At 44.2% G+C, this 8,481-nt stretch overlaps 1 pseudogene; it reads left to right on the plus strand.

The window, feature by feature from the left end:
* The first annotated feature begins 908 nt into the window (after positions 1-908).
* LOC138668172 (U2 spliceosomal RNA) lies at positions 909-1,120 on the plus strand (annotated as a pseudogene).
* The last annotated feature ends 7,361 nt before the right edge of the window (positions 1,121-8,481 follow it).

Below are 8,481 nucleotides of genomic sequence, written 5' to 3' on the forward strand. Positions count from 1 at the left end.
TTTTGAAAAAACAATCATTAACTGCCTGTATGGCGAGATATATGGCAGGGGCGCCGTTTAAAGTGGGTGGAGCATGATAGATGCAAGCCGGTATCTTTTTTTTGTCCGAGTTGGTATTCGAGTATTGAGTTATTCATTCAAAAATTTCAGTTGGAGCGTGTTGAGAGGGATAGTTTTGTGGATAAAAAGAACGTGATAAAGAGGATGTGTGTGGACAATGCAATGTGTGAGATAGATGGTTTAAGATCGAAAGAGATAGCTGGAGTGTGGGGGAAGTTGGTGAAGTATAATGTGTCTAATAAACAGAAGGACTTGGTATGGATGTCTTTACATGGAGTTTTGCCAGTTAGGAGTGTGCAGAAGAGGAGGGGTTTGGCGGCTTCTGAGAGGTGTCCGAGGAATAGATGTGGGGATGATGAAGAAGTGAGGCATGTGTTTTGGGGGTGTGGATATGCAAAGGAAGTATGGGGGAAGTTGGGTGGGTTATGTGAGGTTTTGACTGCGGTTAAGAGGTTGAGTTATGAGACTGTTATGTTTGGGTTAGGCTGTATGGGAGGTGATAAAGAAAGGATTATGTGGGTGTTTTTGGCATGCGTAAAGGAAGTGTTGTGGAACAGTAGAAATTTGTATGTGTATAAGAATGTGGATTTTGATGTTAATGATTGTGTGCGTATGGTATTGGATAAATTGCATTTTCATTATGAGTGGGATTTAAAGAGGGGCGTGGATGCGGAGGGTGTGTGGAAATTTAAAAAGTGGAAAGATGTGATTAAATGGCAATAGCCTTTTTGTATTTTTGGAAATATGTTGTTTTTTTTTGTTCACGTAAGAAATAAAATTTATTGGAAAAGACCATAGTGATGAGATTGAAGACTGAGTCGCAGAGTTTTGGTAAACCCGAATGGGTTTTGCCTTTTAGTTTCTGCAAAAGTTTTAAACCTGAATGGTTTGATAAAAAAAACAAAAAACTGTTCTTATCAGTTTAATATCTGATACGTCCTCTATTTGGGGACCATATATTAAATGGATTTTTAGAACAGGGAGCTGGAAATGGAGCTTGCTCTGTCCACTCCACACATTGACCAGTTATTGCAGTATCTCCGGGAACAGTGCACTCCTTCTCTGATCCGGTTTCCAAAAACAGATTGAATTGAATTGAAATCAGCACAGCAAGTTGTCATTTAACCCTTTAGGACAATTCTTTTCAGGGTCAAAGAAGCACATTTCAGATGGCAAATGTAGCATTTTGCTCAATTTCACTGGACCATTTGCAACATATCCTGTGCCTTGCCTGCCTTGCTTTCACCTATGCATGTCCAGCATTGGATTGCATCCAATATGCAATCAATTAATCAATCAATCAATCAGTCTTTGCTGGTTGCAACAGGTGTGTTAAGATGTAGGCCCAAATGAGGCCTTTGTAACAGTGTTGCTAATATATTGTGCCACCTACACAATTAGGCCTCTGCTGTCAGTATTAAGTGTTTAAATTGAAGTATCCTATGAGTAGTTTGGCCATACATACTACATTTGTGACCGCATGCACAAATTCCTTTGTAAAACATTGGCTCCCTCTTGTGGACCACTGACTTTTAATTATGTGGTGTATGATATGTATTTAAATAAAAAAGGAAAAATGGGGTCTGTGCTGATCTTGAATATGCTTGTCTTGTCCATCTTGTCTTGTACTGTGTGAGTAGTCTTCTAATGCTTTTGACCAATCAGGTGCGCTGCCTGCAGTAGATAGAATCTGTGCACGGAACCTTCACCTGCTGTCACAATGGGGCCTTCAGCCATTGACTCCGGAACTCTCACGTGTCACAATGGGCTCTTGGCCTATCTAAGGCAGTGTAAAATGGCGCCGTCTTCAGTCTGCTGCTAGAGCAGCAGCAGCAGACCACATGGTAGGGGGGGGGGTCTGTGCCCAGCTTCAGGAGAGCTGGGAAGACAACTGCTCGCCTGTCTGGTTTTTGAATTACACTCTCGCTCTGCCTGTTTCTTGAATAAGCCTCCTTACCTTGACAAGTCAGCTGGTATGTCACTCTCCATCAGGAGAAACATTGCCCCTGAGACCCCAGTCCAGAGCCTCTCACCTAGCCAAATCAGTTCTCCTGCTTCGCACTGACGAGGGCCAAGAGCCCCAAACACAGTGTCTGCGAATTGAGATACTGATTTGGCTTTCATCCTAAGTCATATTGCACGACTCGTTAATGAGTTGATTGTGACTTGTAGGATCGCTACTGACAACAGGTGCTTGCTGCTATAGAGTTGAAGTCCTCTTGTTCTCCCAAGAGTCAATTTGCATATTTGCACTAATAGTTGCACTCTTTAGCGCAAAAGGGATGGAGGGTGTGTTCAAATAGGCGGAATTATGCAGATTAGGCGGAGTTATGCAGGTTAAAAAAAAAATCCGCGTTGGGCCCAGCTTGAACACACCCCCACACACCCCCACACACACCAGAACTGTCATTTGAGAAGGCATCCAGAGTTTGGAAAAAAATGTCTTCCCCTTGGCAATCTTTTGCGCTGTCTCCACAATGTGTGTTGGTTGTAGGTCTTGGTGCGTCTGGAGTGGCAAACCATTTCAGGCTATTGCTTCTCGGCCTTTTGGCTGCGATCAATCAGTTTAACTGTGAGATTGTAGTCAGGTCGGGTGCTTTCGGTACCCTCTCCCTCAGCCTCGGGGGGATCGCTGCTCTTCGGAGGGGCTTCACCCCCCCCTGCTGCTATAGGGAGAGAGAATTAGTCCAGAGCAACGAGTTGCGATTGCCTTAAAAGGGCGCTAGCCTTTTTTTGTGTCTACAGCTGGAGTTCTTTTTCGGAAGGATGCCGGCTGCACTTACTTTTGCATCGGGAGAACCTCGGATGAGGAACACGGTCCGTATCGAGGTCTTGGAGAGATTCAGGAAGGAGAAAGAAATACGCTACGTCTGCAACACCGTCCTTCTTGGGATCCTGGAGTTCGGCAGAGAAGACATCTTCTGTTTTCAGGACAATGAGCAGAAAGGTATTTATACTATTACCTTTAGGAGCCATGGTTGTTGTCAGCAGTTAGTCCAAAAGGTGAATGAAAACATGTTTGCTGATGAACTGGAGGGCTTGGTCTTCTCCCTGATTTTCGTCAAGAGGAGGTACAAATGATTGTTTTCTTTCCAAATCCTTTTGTTGAAGTATTGGACATTTTAACCTGTGTGCGTCAATATTGCGATGAAGTAACTTTTCATGGGAATGTTAAACACACCGTTGGTTTCTGGTGTGGCAAGCGGAAATTTCTGGTGCGGCTGAAGAAAAACCCTGAGGGCTTTGGAGGAACAGAACATCCCCCCTCTACCATCACCATTGGGAAGAGCCGTGGCTACTTATTCTACACAGGTATGCCTATGTATTGCAGGAACTGTGGCAAGATGGGGCATACCCAAGGGAATTGTGTGGAAAGAAGGGCATTCCGCTGCAGTAATTGTGGCCAATTCGGACACTTAATGAAGGATTGCTCTCAGAAGAAGGCTTGTAACCTATGCGGGGAGGATGGACATATGTTCCGAGGATGCCCACATAGGACCAAAGTCCGTACGTATGCAGAGGCAGCTGAGAGACCCATGCCAAGGCAGGAACCAGCTATTGTCCCGGTCCATGCTCAGCTGAGTATCCCGGAGACCGGAGTAAGGCCTGAGCCAAGTTCCACTGTTCCTACAGCAGGGGAGAAGGCTGAGAAGGCCAAGGGCGCAGAGGAGAAGGTGGAGATGGAGCAGGAGTGTGGTGGCCCTCAGGGAGGCCCTCCTGTCTCGAAGTCCCGGAAAAAGGGCGGAGGGCGGACCACCCAAGGACCAGAGCAGGGGGACTCTCCCGTTGGGGGGGTAACCCTTGTGTCGATGGTCTTGAATGAGGCTGGTGTGTTGGAGCAGAGTGCCCCCACTACGTTGGGGGTGGGGGGCACTGTGGCAAAGACCCCAGTCATTCCCAGGGACTCGAGCCAGCAGACCGCAGTTTTTTCCTACAGGTGATGGTGTGGATGAGGCCATTGTGTCAGATCTGGAGGTCCCCCAGGAAGTAAGAGGCCATGTAGCTATCACAGAGGACGACTGTACGAGTGAGCTGCCTGAGCCTTCTGGAAAGAAGATGCAAGGGGATACTCTTCTGGAGCCCAATCCGGAGTCTCCAGATGTGTGTTTTCCCAGCGGAGATGTGTGGCTGAATACGGACTCTTCTGGGTATCCATTACCTGGTTCCTCGGATCCCCGGAACATTGACTCCTTTCCCTCACTGCCAGAGGTGAACATTGATGAGTTCATAGGAGACATTATGGATATCTCTCCTTCTCCATAACATAAATGCCATCCATGAGGTGTCTCTCACTTAATGTGAGATCTCTAAAGAGCCCTGTTCGCAGGTCTGCTCTTTTTGATTTTTTTGAAACATTAGACTTTGATATATGTTTTTTACAGGAGTGTGGTCTGCAGCATGGAATCCGGTATAACGAGTTAAAAAAGGACTGGAAACTAGGGCCCTCTGTATGGTCGGGCTCGAATGAGAACAAGTCTGCTGGTGTGGGTCTGCTCTGCCGAGGTAATAACATCATCATCTCCTCTGTTACTGAGATTGTACCCGGCAGAGCTATCCTAGTGCATTTGAGTTTTAATAATTTTAATTTCCGTGTCATTAATGTGTACGCTCCACCAGACAAACAGGAGGGTATACGTTTGTTTGAAATTTTACCGGTTTTCTGTGTAGGGTCATCTCCTCTCTTGATAGCTGGGGACTTTAATTGCCTGAATGTGAATGAGCGCCGAGGAGGGGGTGACCCAATCCGTAAGATAGATAAGTCTTGTTTTTTACTTAATAGTTTGCAGACTGATTTTAAGTTATGGAATGCCTGGAGGTCACTTTCGCCAACGGACCCAGGATTTACATGGTCCGGTCGGGGAGTGGCTTCCAGGATCTATTTTATGTTTTTATCTGAGGATTTTAGCCCTGTACAATTTGTTTTAATGCCTAATTTATTCTCTGATCATAAAATTTTAAGCTTAAAGATAGAGTATCAAGGGGAGCTGAGGATAAATAGAGGTTTGTGGCGTCTGGGAGTCCATTTGCTGGAAGACCCTCAGGTGAGGTCAGACTTCTGTAATGCCTACCAGGAATGGAGACAGCTAAAGCCTCCATATATTAAAATCCTATCCTGGTGGGAAGTGATTAACCCCTTCGCGCCATGCGCCGTACTAGTACAGCGCTGCCAGCACTGCATTTGTGCCAGCAGCAGTACTAGTACGGCGCACCGATCACCGCGGTCTCGCGCTGAGCGCCGCGGTGATCGGGTGCGGGTGTCAGCTGTATATGACAGCTGACACCCCGCAGCAATGCCCACGATCGGCGCTATCGCCGATCGCGGGCATTTAACCCCTCTGATGCCGCTGTCAGTAGTGACAGCGGCATAGAGGGGGATCGCGCAGGGACGGGGGCTCCCTGCGCTCTCCCACCGGAGCAACGCAATGAGATCGCGTTGCTCCGGTGACCCGGAAGGAGTCCCCGGATCCAAGATGGCCGCCGAACTCCTTCCGGGTCATGAAATGACCTGGCTAGCCGGCGCTGGAAAGCCAGCTAAACTGACTGTCAGATCGTTGATCTGACAGTGTGCTATGCACAGTGTCAGATCAACGATCTGATCTAATACAGAGATGTCCCACCCTGGGACAATGTTAGAAAGTAAAAAAACAAAAATAGAATGTGGAAAAAAAAAAAATCCCCAAATAAAAAAAAAAAACATTTCCCAATAAAGCCATTTATTTATGTAAAAAAAAAAAACAACAATAAATGTACACATATTTGGTATCGCCGCGTCCGTAACGACCCGCTCTATAAAACTATCCCACTAGTTAACCCCTTCAGTGAACACCGCAAAAAAATAAAATAAAAAACAAGGCAAAAAACAACGCTTTATTATCATACAGGTGAACAAAAAGTGGAATAACACGCGATCAAAATGACGGATATAAATAATCATGGTACCGCTGAAAACGTCAATTTGTTCCGCAAAAAACTAGCCGCCATACAGCATCATCAGCAGAAAAATAAAAAAGTTATAGCTCTCAGAATAATGCGATGCAAAAACAATTATTTTTTTATATAAAATAGTTTTTATTGTGTAAAAGCGCCAAAACATTAAAAAAATTACATAAATGAGGTCTCGCTGTAATCGTACTGAACTGAAGAATAAAACTGCTTTATCCATTTTACCACACGTGGAACGGTATAAACGCCCCCCCTAAAAGAAATTCAGGAATTGCTGGTTTTTGTTCATTCCGCCTCCCAAAAATCGGAATAAAAAGCGATCAAAAAATGTCATCTGCCCGAAAATGTTACCAATAAAAACGTCAACTCGTCCCGCAAAAAACAAGACCTCATCTGACTCTGTGGGCCAAAATATGGATAAATTATAGCTCTCAAAATGTGGTGATGCAAAAACTATTTTTTGCAATAAAAAGCGTCTTTTAGTGTGTGACAGCTGCCAATCATAAAAATCCGCCAAAAAAACGCTATAAAAGTAAATCAAACCCCCCTTCATCACCCCCTTAGTTAGGGAAAAATAATAAAATTTAAAAAAATGTATTTATTTCCATTTTCCCATTAGGGCTAGGGTTAGGGCTAGGGTTAGGGTTGGGGTTAGGGTTTCAGTTATAATTGGGGGTTTCCACTGTTTAGGCACATCAGGGGCTCTCCAAACGCGACATGGCGTCCGATCTCAATTCTAGCCAATTCTGCTTTGAAAAAGTAAAACAGGGCTCCTTCCCTTCCGAGTTCTCCTGTGTGCCCAAACAGTGGTTCCCCCCAACATATGGGGTATCAGAGTTCTCAGGACAAGTTGGACAACAACTTTTTGGGTCCAATTTGTCCTGTTACCCTTGGGAAAATAAAAACATAGGGGATAAAATATCATTTTCGTGGAAAAAAAAATATTTTTTATTTTCACGGCTCTGCGTTATAAACTGTAGTGAAACACTTGTTGGTTCAAAGCTCTCACAACACATCTAGATAAGTTCCTTGGGGGGTCTAGTTTCCAATATGGGGTCACTTGTGGGGGGTTTCTACTGTTTAGGTACATCAGGGGCTCTGCAAATGCAACATGACACCTGCAGTCCATTCCATCTAAGTCTGCATTTCAAACGGTGCTCCTTCCCTTCCGAGCTCTGCCATGCACTCAAACGGTGGTTCCCCCCCACATGTGGGGTATCAGCGTACTCAGGACAAATTGGACAATAACATTTGTGGTCCAATTTCTCCTGTTACCCTTGGGAAAAAAAAATTGCGGGCTAAAACATCATTTTGTGGAAAGAAAAAATGATTTTTTAATTTTCACAATGCTACATTATAAACTTTAGTGAAACAATTGGGCGTTAAAAGTGCTCACCACACATCTAGATAAGTCCCTTAAGGGGTCTTCTTTCCAAAATGGGATCATTTGTGGGGGGTTTCCACTGTTAAGGCACGTCAGGGGCTCTCCAAATGCGACATGGCGTCCGATCTCAATTCCAGCCAATTTTGCATTGAAAAGTCAAATGGCACTCCTTCCCTTCCGAGCTCTGCCATGCGCTCAAACAGTGGTTTATCCCCATATATGAAGTATCGACATACTCAGGACAAATTGCACAACAACTTTTGGGGTCCAATTTATCCTTTTACCCTTGGGAAAATAAAAAATTGGGGGCAAAAAGATCATTTTTTGTGAAAATTAATATACATTTTTTTTTACGGCTCTACATTATAAACTTCTGTGAAGCACTTGGAGGTTCAAAGTGCTCACCACACATCTAGATTAGTTCCTTAGGGGGTCTACTTTCCAAAATGGTGTCACTTGTGGGGGTTTCCACTGTTTAGGCACATCAGGGGCTCTCCAATCGTGACATGGGCTCCGATCTCAATTCCAGCAAATCTTGCATTGAAAAGTCAAATGGCACTCCTTCCCTTCCGAGCTCTGCCATGTGCCCAAACAGTGGTTTACCCGCACATATGGGGTATCGGCGTACTCAGGACAAATTGTACAACGACTTTTGTGGTCCAATTTCTCCTGTTACCCTTGGTAAAATGAAACAAATTGGACCTGAAGTAAAAATTTTGTGAAAAAAAAGTTAAATGTTCAATTTTTTTAAACATTCAAAAAATTCCTGTGAAGCACCTGAAGGGTTAATAAACTTTTTGAATGTGGTTTTGAGTACCTGGAGGGGTCCAGTTTTTAGAATGGTGTCACTTTTGGGCATTTTCTGTCATATAGACCCCTCAAAGTCACTTCAAGTGTGAGGTGGTCCGTAAAAAAATGGTTTTGCAAATTTTGTTGCAAAAATGAGAAATCGCTGGTCAACTTTTAACCCTTATAACGTCCTAACAAAAAAAAATTATGTTTCCAAAATTGTGCTGATGTAAAGCAGACATGTGGGTAATGTTGTTTATTAACTACATTATGTGATATAACTCTCTAATTTAAGGGCATAAAAA

Source organism: Ranitomeya imitator, chromosome 2 (genome assembly GCF_032444005.1).
Source record: "Ranitomeya imitator isolate aRanImi1 chromosome 2, aRanImi1.pri, whole genome shotgun sequence".
In the NCBI taxonomy this organism is placed as follows: domain Eukaryota; kingdom Metazoa; phylum Chordata; class Amphibia; order Anura; family Dendrobatidae; genus Ranitomeya; species Ranitomeya imitator.